The sequence below is a fragment of the Hemibagrus wyckioides genome, linkage group LG11 (assembly GCF_019097595.1).
Source record: "Hemibagrus wyckioides isolate EC202008001 linkage group LG11, SWU_Hwy_1.0, whole genome shotgun sequence".
In the NCBI taxonomy this organism is placed as follows: domain Eukaryota; kingdom Metazoa; phylum Chordata; class Actinopteri; order Siluriformes; family Bagridae; genus Hemibagrus; species Hemibagrus wyckioides.
In genome coordinates, this window is record NC_080720.1 from 4399425 (window position 1) to 4413275 (window position 13851).

At 37.8% G+C, this 13851-nt stretch overlaps 1 protein-coding gene across 2 annotated transcripts in view; it reads left to right on the forward strand.

Moving 5' to 3' along the window:
- The first annotated feature begins 223 nt into the window (after positions 1 to 223).
- Positions 224 to 13851, forward strand: part of sema5bb (sema domain, seven thrombospondin repeats (type 1 and type 1-like), transmembrane domain (TM) and short cytoplasmic domain, (semaphorin) 5Bb) — a 69242-nt gene continuing 55614 nt past the window's right edge. For both annotated transcript variants that reach the window (XM_058403598.1, XM_058403595.1), the window contains exon 1: positions 224 to 314. The gene's annotated coding sequence lies outside the window, so the exon portion shown is untranslated. The remainder of the gene's footprint in view (positions 315 to 13851) is intronic.

The following is a 13851-nucleotide window of genomic DNA, read 5'->3' on the forward strand; positions in this document are numbered from 1 at the left end:
TGACTATCGGGAGGGACTATTCCTGCACAAAGGGGTAGACACGTGTTTATTCCTTCTGTGTTTAAACAAATCCGAACGATTGTTAAAATTAACATGGCGGTTAAATTGTAAAAAGCTCAATCCATGTTTTGGTAAAATGGTGGGTTAAATCAGTGTTTCTGGTCCATAGGGATTTTTGTCTGTCCCCCCCCTGCAGCGCGGTTGGTTTGTTCTGGTTCAGAGGCGGGAGCGCGCGCTGGCGTCGGGAACGCGCGGAGTTCGCATGACTCTGTTGTGCGGGGATTGAGCCGAACACCGGAGCGCTTCACACACAGGTAATTTATATGTTTTATATCATTTATCTCATTCTCACAGGCAAGTTTAATAAATTCTCTTTATTAAATGTTTATATCTACAGCTTTATAAACTTTTTAAAGGCCTGAATCGGTTTACAGAGATCCACATGTGACATAAAAGAAGTTTGAAAACTGAATTTTAGAATTGTTTCCATTAATATTTGCTCATGTATCATGCAAAATTTAGCATTTGTTTTGCTTAAGGTGTTTATTTGTATTGCACACACACACACAAACACACACACACACACACTCCTGAATGTAGAGCATGCAGGATGCTCTGGGTATCACGAGCATTTCTGTTTTTTTTAATACACACACCGTCCACTTTATTAGGAACACGTGTACACCTGTACAGTCTTGCCGTTGTCATAATATCATAATCAATTAAGCCAATTATGAGAGAGGGGAAGCAAAGGAAAATAACCTGGGACAGGTCCATGCTGACCGGAAGGTTACGGTAACTCAAATAAACACTCTTTACACCAGCGGTGAGAAGAAAAGCATCTCACGACTCACAACACTTTAATCCCTGGGCTAAAGATTACACATTTGTCTTGCAAGAACAGGACTCGGACACAAAGAGGTTCAAAGAAAGTGGACAGGTGAAGACTGGAAAAGGAACAGGTAACTGAACTGCAACAGTCCAGTTTCAGTATTCTACAGACACCTGGTCCTGTGATGGACTGCCCCCCAAACACAGGCTGAATTTAACTGCCTTGCACAATGATTATACTTAGATTTATCCGATAGCCAATTGTCCCTTAAAAAGCTGGACACAAGATTATCACAAGCCACACTGAAGCAAAAAAAAACTTATGAAGGAAATCCTGTATGTTTCCCTCAGTATGCTGTACGTTTCTAGGCTTGTAGAGCCGCTATAAATGACCCTGTAAATAAATCTCGATTATATTAGATTACTGGAACGTGTTTAGACGCAGGCGATCACACAAAGAGCTTTAGTTGAGACACTACGGCAGAGATGTGCAATGAACTACGGAGATTTAATGTTCGTTTCCTCTTGTGGCCGCTAGGTGCCGGCAGTGAGTCTTATTCTGACACGTAATGAGCGTCGTTTACTTGAAAACACACGATGACAAGAAGTGTATTATTTATTTATTTATTTATTTATTTATTTGTATGTTTTTTTGTTGTTTATTTTTATGGAAACTGTTAGGGATAGAAACTTAAACACAATTGACTTTAAAATGTGTAATTTGGTTTGCTTAAAATTATTATTATTATTATTATTATTATTATTATTATTATTACACTTGGTAAAAGTAATGAAAGCATGTGATGGAGCACAGAAAGAAATATTACACAATATTATCACACTGATGTCTTAATTTTTATTTTACCATTCATGCTAAAATATTAATAATAGAACCCCTCAAAGGCTTAATATTTAAATCATTCACATTTAATACTCATGACTAAAATATGACAGGATAAAATGAACGAATAATGAAGAAAATATAGAAGAGGGGATGAAAAATTAAGAGATGAAAATGGAAAGCATGTGATGCCGTTGAAGATGGAGGAAAGGAAGGGGGGGGGAGAGGAGGTGCGAGGAGAATGTGAGAGAAAAAGTAAAAAAGAGAGAAGGAAAAACAGCAGTGTAAAAAAAGAAAAATGTACAGAAAGGCAGAAGAGTGAGGGAAGAAAAAAGCACTACAGGGGATTTTTTTCTGAAATGAAAATGATGCTATTAAAGACGTGTAAGTCTTGAGCTGTTATAAAGTGTGTATAAAGTGTGTATGTATCATGAGTAAGTCAGAAGCGTGTGTTGCTGATAGGAACAGATGCTCACTCTGTTTATATCTCTGTGACACTGCTCATTATGCAGCTAAACATTCACGCTAACTTCACGGTTCTTCTCAGTACAAACACCGCTGTGGAGAGATCTTACAGAAATGCATAATGTTTTTATGGAAATGTGGTCGTTACAGAGCAACAGTGGGCGTGGCTTAACTGCAGACGTGAGCAGTGACTTTCTGGCTCACATCTTCTGGATTTAGATTTGATTCTGAACTTGTTTCACAGTCTGTATGGAGTTTGATGTTCATGTAGATGTTCTCCAGCAGGCTCTTTGGTTTCCTTCCATCTTGGGTAGGTGGACTGGATAGTCTCAATTGCCCCTAGATGTGAATAAATGAAAGCGTGAGTGTGTGACAACCTCCGGATCCATCACCGTGCTTACTGAGTATTAGTGAAAATAATCCAGTAGTGTGTGTGTGTGTGTGTGTGTGTGTGAGATAAATACTGACTCTCAGGAGTCTGAGCTGGAAGTCAGGTGACACAGGGAGTTAGTTTGTGTTCACATGACTCACTGGACAAAATTAGGAAAACTACTAGAGTAAGTTTTTATAAATAATTCGAATAAAGAGAGTTCATTCATAAAAAATTACAAATAATTCCTGCTGCTTCCCTCATAAACCCCTAAAGAACGTAATTAAGGTCCGATGTGTGAGAAGCTAAAAACTCAGCCGAAGGAACAAAGATTTTATTTGTAGCGTTCATCTCCAGGCTTAACACATAATAAAGGGTTTTAAAGAAAGAAAGAGCAGAGAAAGAAAAACGAAGAGAAGCAAAGAGAAGAAAAAGGAAGACAATGTAAGACAATGTCATAAATGAAGGGAAGAGATGAGAAGAAAAACAAAGAAAAGAGAAGAAGAGAGAGAAAGAGCACAAGAAGATGAAGGAAGAAAAGAGAAGAAAAGATGGCATGAATGGAGAGAGAGAAAGAGCACAAGAAAGTGAAGGAAGAAAAGAAAAAGGAAGAAAAACAAAGAAAAAAGAAGAAGCTGGCATAAACTGAGAGAAAGAGAAGAGAAGAGAAGAGAAGAGAAGAGAAGAGAAAAAAGAGAGGAGACAAGAAGATAAAGCAAGAAAACAGAAGAGAGAAAGAAAAGAGAGAAGAGTAGAAGAGATGAAATATGTTAAAAAAAATTAGTAAAGAGAAATGAAAAGAAAAAAAAAAGAAAAACAGAAAAGGGAGATAAAGATGAAAGAAGAAAAGGCAAGAGAAAGAAAGAGAAGAGAGAAGAGAAAGATAAAGAATGGAAGAAAAGAAAACGGATGAGAAGAGAAGAGAGAAGTTAAGAAAATTAAGAAAGAAAACAGAAGAGAGAAATAAAAGAGAAAAGAATAGAAGAGATGAAATAAATTTAAATTTTAAATTAAAATTAGTAAAGAGAAATGAAGCAACAAAGAAAAAAGATGGGAGGAAGAGATCAGTAAGAAATGGAGAGAAAGAATAAGAGAAGGGAAAAGAGAGTAAAGGAAAAACTGATGGGGGGAAAATGAATGAAGAGAAAAAGAGAGAGTAAAAAAAACAGTTATAAGCCCTGCCCCTGCTATAAGCCCCACCCTTTCCATTTTATAGCACCTGATTGGACAGTAAAATAAACACATTCTGTCATGTTCTGACATTTTATTTTACTACGGCTTTATGGAGAGAAAACATGATAGAGGTGTAATTTAATTAAAAAACATCTAATAAAAACATCTTTATGACTAAAATCATTCTTTCCATCTGCAAATGTGTGAATAACAGAGAATGACAGATGGAAGATATAACAAAGAAGAAGAAAAAGGGAGAGGAGAGAAAAGAAAGAAAGGAAATGAGAACCAAATAAAAAAACAGAGATGGGTAATAAGAGAGAGAGAGAGAGAGAGAGAGAGAGAGAAGGAGAGAGTGTAAGCAAGAGAGAAAAAGAGGGAAAAAAGAAAAGAAGAGCATCCTCAGAGACGAATGCATCACTACTCTCTGTTATTTATCTGCTAAGCCCCGCCCCTTCAGATTCTTCGTGCATGATGGGACAAACCAGTGTGGAAAACATCCATCGCTCCACATGTCATTTATTCAATAAATACGTGTTTTTTTATCCGCCTTTTTACTTTTACACACGTACATATTTGTTAGTGTGAGCACGCCCGACACTTCTGCAGCTCACATGTTTTCTTTTTATCAGTGATCCTGCTTTAAAAATGTCCATTTCTATTGCTAAATGCTGACACATTCAATTACACACACACACACACACACACCTCCCATCTTTGGGATGTTACACCATTTATTCCTCGAGACATTAGCACATGAATCAGTTAATCATGATAATCTTTCATGCTAATAGAATGCTATCTGTTAGCCAGAAGTCATGTCACGCTTCGTTCTTATCCAATCGATGTACTAGATCCACGGCCTAAAATTGCCCCGGGTGCAGAATTCTCCTCATGGGGTCATGAATATTCACACAGCCAAAGTCTCTCCAGTTTCAGCGTGTTGCTGCCGTCGCTTTTCATGTGCTAATCAGACGCTGGTCCATAACTGGAGGTGGTGCAGTTATAATAAACTCAGTGTTAAGCATAGGATTGGTTATAAAAGAGAGAAAAGAACGAGCTGCTGCTTTCTCTAAATAAAAAGGTGTGAAGTGATTTAGTAAGAACAGTTAGACGAAAATAAATTTTTTATGGCTTTGTTTGGAGGCCGCTGAGTTAGCAGAAGTGTTTAGCGTTGAATATTTTAGTTTGTATTTATTATGAAGACTCGACATTCACAGGTCGCTTGTCATTTTATTCACATCACTTTTTATTTTAAAGTGTAATTAAGTTTGATTTACATGTCCTGCTTAAAGCATCGTAATGACTCCCTTGGCAGATTAGCAAAGCAAGCTAACTATCCTAGCTAAGTACTGTATGCTCACCAGAGGCACAAATCTTTTTTCTACAGCTGCAAGCGTTATTTAAATTATTTTTATGAACATTTCATGACAGATTTATGACAGGAAAAGATTATGTTTTCACAGATTTCACAGTAAAAAGGAACCAATTGCAGGTAGGAACTAAAGTTCTGAGTGGGGAAGCGAAGAAACTTCGGACCACAGGATCGGTCTGAGGAACGATTTGTTTGGATTTGTTGCCGAATTTTGTCATATTTAACTTCACCTCATAACGTTGTTGGTGGTTGTCGCTTAAATCATGCCTCCATGTCGTGTATGTTTGTAGAAAACGAATGACTGCATGTCGCTTGCTAGTAGAAGACTTTAAATTACTTTATGTTATTATTAGTTATTAACTCCTGGAAGGTTTGCATCAGACGATTCCAGGTTTTCTTACTGACACATCTAGGGTTTCCCACTCGTAATTATGACTTTGGCACCAATATAATTAGCATGAGCATTAGGATTAGTAAAGAATATAGTAAAATATGTTTTATTTCACATGAGAACAAACAATACATTATTCCACTTAAACGTGCAATCGTCAATATTTTTAATTTATTCCTTGTACAAATAATTTAGCTTAACAACATTTTTGCCATTATGTAGCTGAAAAAAGCGATGTACATAAGGAAACATGCCTTCAAGTACCAAATGTTTGTTTGTATTTGAATCGGCCTCCTGTCTGTTATTTGATAGCCACGCCCACAATGCCTCTTCCCGTCCTCATCAATCATTATGAAGAGAAGTCGCATGTTTACATGCATAAATTCAGCTTCAAGAGGCTGGATGTTCGAAGTCATGACAGTCCTTGCTCGTAGCTCTAGTTAGCGTGCTAACTCTACCTGAACCATGTCTTGGAGGCGGAGCTTTGTATACGTGTAATGGGGCGAGTTCTATTAAAAAAAAATCACGAAACTTTTATTCAACACTACCCATTTAAGTGTTTTTTTTTTTTTAACTTAATGCGCCTTTAAATGATAAGAAATTATTTAAATAAATATTGCACTATAATAATATACTAAAATGTACAATTAGAACAACAGTTCCTTATAAAAATTGCAGGTTTCTGGCAAACAGTTGGTAAACCTCTGGCAATGTTCATATTGTCATAGAAGCAAACTTCTAATGAACTTCTGGCAAAGTTTATGGTAAACAGTTTGTTACATATGTGCTGTTTGCAGCAAGTTTGACACAAAATTCATATTTTGTGTATTTCTGGCAAATATTTGGCTAACAATAGAAAAGTACAAAACTATGTTACGTATTTCCGTGTTCAAGCATGTAACATTCCCTGTTTATGTCATGTGCTTTTGTTTATTTTATATCAAGTTATTTTTGTTCTGACTCCTGTCCTGTGTCCATTGTCTTCTCACTGGTTAATTCTAATGTGTTCAGTGATATCTTAAAATGAAATAATATAAATGATAATCTTTGGCCAAAACTATACATCTTTAGTGTCTAGTTTTACAATAACGTTAATAATAATGTATGTTTTACTATATTATTACAATCACAACATTTTCAGTACAGTCTCTTACAGACACAGTGTCCTGTAGTCTACTAGTGCTGTAAATACTTTCCCAGAATTCCACACCGCCTGCTGTATCTAACTATAAAAGATAGCATTTTCCTGTAAAAATCAGAAAACCAGTGTAAAACCTTCAATGGAGATCTGTTCCCAATGCAGTCATTAACCAGGGTTTTTTTTCTTATTGTAACGTTGTACATCATCGCTTAGACAGGAATGCAAACGAAACGCACTCTGTATTTTGAGGAAAAGTGTGTGTGAAGGATTTGAGAGCATGACTAATGTTCTGGTGGTAATGGTGGCTAAGGGACAAATCAATCCCAGGTCTATTAGAGACGGCCGGCTGGTACATTTAAACCTCTGTGGGTGCAGGCCATGTATATTCATCATTAATCAGTTCCGGAGCCGGGCTGTGTTTACAGATCATTAATTCAGCGTCAGCTGGAAAGCACCTTCAAACCATCATCATCATCATCATTGTCCACTCATGGCAGAATTTTACACCGGCTGGCTGAGTAGACTGCTAACAAATTGCTACATTTAGCTTTTAAAGTTACAGCGTCATAGAAATGTAGAGATCTGGTTCACTGTACACTAATTGATCAGAAAAAACAAATCAAATTCAGTAAAAGTTACTTTCACACAGATCCAGGTGATTGTTTATTTTCTGTGTACAATAGAATGTATGAAAATTATACGATGTCGCTTGCTATTGTGAACGTAGGGTAACTGATCATGTGATGCCTTCAAGTTGTATGATTCAACAGTATGTTAGTCCTGGAGTCCTGGAAATTTCAGGTTTGATTTTGGAGGGAATGTGTTCATTTCTTTTTCCAGAAGTGTGACAAAGAAACACTACATAATAATAAATAAATAAATAAATAAATAAATAAATAAATAAATAAATAAAAGTGAATTAGCATGTCCTTTATTTTCTTTCAACCAAACACACCACAGTCTGCTTCTTGTTTTTCTGTTAGCTCACAAGACAGAGGTTCGCAAAAATGACCGTTTTTTAATCGAATTGTAACCGTGTGAAATGGAAACGAATTGAATCACGAGTCAAGCGAGCGTTCACACCTGCACTTGTCTGCCAGGTGAATTTTCACTTGATCTGATCGCTGCTTCAGATGAGAATAAATACAGTGTCTTCTGTAGCAAAGGGTCAAAAATGATGTAATGATGTTGTTTTTTTTTATACATATCCCAGTTTCCTAGAAAGTTAGGGATATTGCAGTAGCCCTGGAGTAGAGAGGGTTAAGGGTCTTGCTCAGGGGCCCAACTGTGGTACCTTGGCAATGTGGGGGCTTGAACCCCAGAGCATTAACCTCTGCGTCACCTCTGCTCAGTGAAGTAGTTTTGCAGAATATCAAGCGCATACTCCTATCTGACCAACTCATGTTGTAGGGAATGAAGATCACCCAGGATGGAGTAGCATTTGGAGCCTTTTTAGACATTGCTATAAGGATAGTTATGGTGGTCACTCCTACAGAGCCCTTCTTTCTAACTTCACTGGTGATGTTACGGTCAGTAGGACACTAGCGCCTCTGTGTGTGTGAGAAAGAGAGGTCCATTTAGGGCCTGCGGTCAGGAAGTGGAGAGAAGGTTATTTATGTTTATGGTGTTTTGGTTTTTTAAAAAAGCCATGATTGACCTCTCCATAACATTAAATGACTCAGAGGTCACGCCCACGGCAATGTGACTGTTAGGCGTCAAAACCACGCCTCCTTCACAGGGTCAATCTGTCTAGCTGTAATAGTGACAGTGATTCATTATGTATGAAAAGCTATGGAAAAGCGTGTGTGTGTGTGGAGAGAGGGGTGGTGTGTGTGGAACAGGGTCAGTATTGAGTGAAGGGGAAGCCTTAACTGTTTATGAATAAACACATGGACATAGCATATGTTTTTCCATGGCATATGTTGAAGCTGTGTGTGTGTGTGTGTGTTTACATGTTTTGGCATAGCTTTACATCTGTGTTTATTGTAGCACATGTTAATTTGTGCTCCTCTCCTCCTCTATGCATGGTTGTATGTGTGTGTGTGTGTGTGTGTGTGTAAGCTTGTGTTTATTTCTCTTATCAAATGAACCCAAAACCTTTTAGAGATCTGATCAAAGCCAGCTGTAATGACCTTGCATGGCATGTAATGACCGTGTTAGTTCATATGGACCACCTATAGTAACATTTTCCCTCCTTTTCTTTTCCCATGGAGATTAAGGCTGAGTATCTGATTAGATGTGTTTTTGTGCAAAGGCTAGAGCCTGTTAGATATTTAGACACTGTTGCCCTGTCACATGCAACACCGTTTCATACATCTGGGGGGAAAAAAACGAGATATTACTGTTGTTGTGATAGTAACATTCAGAAAGCATCAGTATCACACTTCTCACTGACTCACTTTTAATATTCAATTCAATTCCAGGTTTGTCTGTACAGAACATTTAGGAAACAAAGCACTTTTACAGAAATATATAATCTTGGACATCAATTATAAATTTAGCAATTTATCCTTGAGCAAGTCACAGGTGACGGTGCTGAAGAAAAACTCCATGAGATGATATGAGGAAGAAACCTTGAAAGGAACCAGACTCAAACGGGAACCACATCCTCATCTGGGTGACACCAGAGAGTGTGATTAGAACTATAACTGCGTAGATTCATTCTAGTTTTAACATGAAATCTGTCATGTTGACGTTATCAGCTGTTCACTGATGGAGGCAGCAACAGCAAGCAACAGCAACTAATGAGAACCAGAAGTAGATAATCAAGGGTTGGAGAGTAGAAGTGGCTCACTGGTATAAATCAGAATAAAGTAAAATTGATTGGGTTTAGTTTGGATCTGGTTTAAATCCCTGGAACAGGTTGTATGAGGTGAGAAGGTGAGAATACACACTTGGATGGGATGCCATCACCAGGCACCTGCATCAGTATTTCATGCGTTTATAATTTACTCACCAGTTATAAAAAGATGATGGAAAGTTAGCTCCATCAGCCACAGCTGATTCTAGTTAGCAAAGCAATCAGAATAGAGTTGTAGGACATCATCTTGGAACTGTTCAGCATTCATTCGTTTTGTGGATCCGGAGCTTATCCTCAAATTGGACACCAGTCCATCACAGGACAGCAAGCAAACACACATTCACACAAATCCAATCCACCAACCGGCATGCTATAGGATGTAGGATGAATCTGGAGAACTTGGTGGAAAAGGATTGAACCCCAGACTCTAAAGCTGTGAGATATCAACACTGCTTGCTGTGACCACTGGTTCCTCAAAGAAACCTTTAAAGAAACCAATGGAAATCAATCAGCTGAGACATTTTTTAATTTATGTATGTACACTCTAAAAAAAAAAAAAGACAAACAAGTTACTTTACAGAAATATATAAACTCAGAAATATGTAAAAGATATAAACTTTATCTTTTTTTACATGTAGACTGTATTTTTAAAGGTATTTAAAGGTGCAGGATTCCTTTAATTGGTCTAACTATGTACTTCTTAATGATTCTAAAACATAAAAAAAAAACAGAAAGGTGACACTAAAAATGTTCAGACTCTTACCATCCTGCACCATGGAAAGGTTTTCCACCAGACTGTACTGGAACTGTGACACAAACATAGCTGAAAGAATAGATAATGCAAGCTCATAAGCATTGGATTAACGCGGTTGGTATTTGTCATAGTTTTCCTCATGTGAGCAATAAGAAAAAGCAACAAGAGCATAAATAAAACACTAAAGGGTAATACCCTTGAGGAGTGGTGTGGCTGTAAGTCATCACCGCCTTTGGTTTTAAAGCTGACAATAAAGAACAACTTGTGGTTAACAAGAAAACAAGCAATAATTCAAAGTGGTATGGAAAAAATAAAAATAAACAATTCGTACTCATATCAAGCTAGAACCTACAATGTCACTTGCTTGTAAATCTGACAGCATTTACATCATCTCTCTCATTTGCTATAAAGTTACACACGTCACCCTTCACCCTCGCCGCCCACGCATCTCAGATATTCCGAATCCGACGCGTGTCCTCGACCGTTCCTGAGGAAGATGAATTACACCGTGACACCGTGGCTGGGAAGGTTAGCGAAATACCATAACGCCAGGCTGCTCCTGTCCTGCGCTTCGCTGCGTCAGTGCCGTATTTTAATGATGCGTGGTGAGGGATGTAAGCGCGTAATTGCCATCATGTTTATCCTGCCTGCTGGGTCAGCCTGGCCATCTCGCTCGTGTTTTTTCCTGTCTGGCATTTACAGATGAAGACTGGCATCTCATTCTATTGCTCGGACATGGACTAAGTGACACTCGGACATGGCTTTTAGTGCAGCTGGAACATTGATTTCACGTTGAGATTCAATTTATTATGGAAGCAGCATCTGCAATATTTTTACTGTGAATGATAGAACAGTTTGTCTCAGACTTACAGATACCTCTTACTTCTGCCTGCTAAAATGTTAAATCCAGGTGAACTTTAGCTTTTCTTTGGGGTACTTTGGGGAAATATTTCTTTAAAATAGTAAAATACTCTTTGTATTTAGTCATTGTGTTGGCTTGTTCCATTTGCTTAGAACAAAGATAATTTACATTGCTAGCTAGAAACCCAGCAATGTACTAGCTAGCTAACCTTTAAATCTTTTATACACGTTCTGTGACACTTGTAATATGCAATATTCAAGAAAAATGTCTTAATTTTTGAGAAACTAGCTGGAATAATATTATATAAAGATTCCCTGTGGTTAAAATGACAGCATAAGCTAACTGAAATTCCATCATACTGAGAAACATCAATGTTACATCAGCAATTGTAGAAAATGGACTGGACTCCAGAGTATGTGGAATATCTTTTGTATAGTTTAATGGACACGATCTTCATAATGTAACCAGACTGGCTTCTGTCTGTTGGTTTCAAGCAGAAAACTTTGTCATCTTGGTCTTTCCAAACAAGATGTAGTCACTGGATCAAAATAAAATGAACGGAATTTCAACCTTCAGTGTTAAAGAGTTTAAAGCACTTGATAGCGAAAGGACAAGTTATTCTTCATGTCAGCAGAAAAAGGTCTGAGGTCAATCTGTTAAGTTGCCTCTTCCTGTCAAAGTAGGCGGCTCTTGGCTGTATTTATTGATGAAACATACCAGCAAATATACCAGACTCTCTGGAGGTCTCGCTTGCGAGACAAATATGGAATCTTCTTGGAAACACTATTTAAGTGCACCATGCTGTATTCGACCATATTTGGTCATTTGGTGGTCATTAAGTGTTTGTAAATCTACACTGCTCACTACTAACACATTCTCAACGTCTCTGAGAACATTTTTTTTAAATCTGGTGCAGAACTGACTGAAAGTGTACATTTATTAAAAAGGGGGAGGGGTTAAAGAATCAGATATGGTGATGATGTCCCTGTGGAGAAATGTTCAGGAACAGTCTGATGAGTCTTCTTGAGTGTTTTGCAAATCTGACTAAGCCCTTGGCGTAATTGTGGCAGCTCATTATAAACTATTGTCGCGGTGCCACTAGCAATCTATTTATGCTAATCAATGTAAAACAATCATACCGACAAAATTAGTCCCACACGCTACACTGGAGAAATGCTCCTGTTAGCTGGGTGCAGTGGTAGCATGTTCTGAAGGACTTTTAGCACACTGTCAGAACTCTTATGTGTTGGTGTTTGATTGTAAAATGAATAGAAATTGAAAAACTGAATGAATTGAATACAATCACTAAAACATCCCTGTTGTCATGTTGGACCACATGTACACCATATTCAGCTTACTTCCTTAGTAACTGCCTGGTCAAGTTTGTCAATGCTTTGGGAAATAGAACTGATTACATTTCCTAGAAAATGGTACAGTACAAACGAAAATAATAACTTAAACTGATCCAGACTCAGACAGTGGCATTGTGTTACTCTCTACTATGTAGCTGTTTTAGCCAGCGTGCTCTTGAGGCAGGTGTTCAAAAGCCTGGAGAAAAAATCAATGTTGAAACATGAACACAGGAGTTTGTAGGTCGTCTCTGCTCTGTGATAAAGCCTTGGCTTTGCTTGTGCTCTCTCATCTCATTTCCAGCTTGAGAGCAGATCAGTGCTTCGGTCCTTCTCTGGCCTTTTTGTCTGAAGGGGAAAAACTTCCTTCTTTTCTTTCCTCTTTTCCTTTGTGGTGTGTCAGGGCTGTTTGGTTGCAGGCTAAGGTGATGTAGGATGGCATGAGCAAATCCGAACTAGCTTGAAGATTTATTATTAAGATTCGCTGTTGTGGTGACAGGAAGCTACACAGACGGATTAAAATCTGTAATCTAAGTAGATTATATTTAATTATATCACATCACATGTTCTTTCTATGGAATAGCAAGTGACGTATTTATAGTTACTGACTTGTTTCGTGTCTCTGTACACGCGGGTGTGTTGTTGAATGAGCTGTACCGAGTGAAGCTCACCTCTGTGCGAATGTTCCACATGCTCGCAGTTCTTAAAACAAACCTGTTTACTCTGCCAAATATGTTATTTTTCCATGTTTCCGCACGATTAAACTGCTCTCGTGGAGACGTGTCAGACCTGCCGTGTGACCCTTACCCAAAGAGTCCTGTGTTCCTCGAGGCTCTCTGATTGACAGCTAGCAGCTCTGTTCACTGAGAATAACTACACGTATATTTCTGTATGTCTCACACTCACAGCGCTGGCACACACACTCACACTCACTCACACTCACACACATGCTGAAAAATGTAATAAGTTCCTTTTGCTAGAGGTTGTAAAGGAAGGGATGGAGTAACACGAAATGCAGATCGTCATTGATTTAATTTCAATCATCAAAGCTGATATTTATTCTTCTTGTTATTTTATTCCCACACACTCCTCTTCACAGGAGGCTTTTATCATATATTTTATTATTTGATTTTGAAAACAGTTAATAGGTAAAAGTCTAATTAAAATTTTTTTGGTGACGATGAAATACTCATGTCATAATAAATGCAGTTCTGTCATGAATAGACAGTGCTTTTGATCCAAGACCCTTAATTAGTTTCTATGCCGTGTTTTATGTTTAAATCCTATTATTTTATGCTTTTATGTTATCTTTGCCTTGGGTGTGTTTTCATGTCAACACTAATTTTATATTCAGAAGCTTGTGAACAAATTAGTTTTATTCCTGAATTACATACAAACTACAGCTTTTTTTTTTTATTTTCATGAAGTGGTAGATTGTCCTGTCACTTCACCACGCACACACACACGCACACACACACACATTTACATCCGACAGGCAA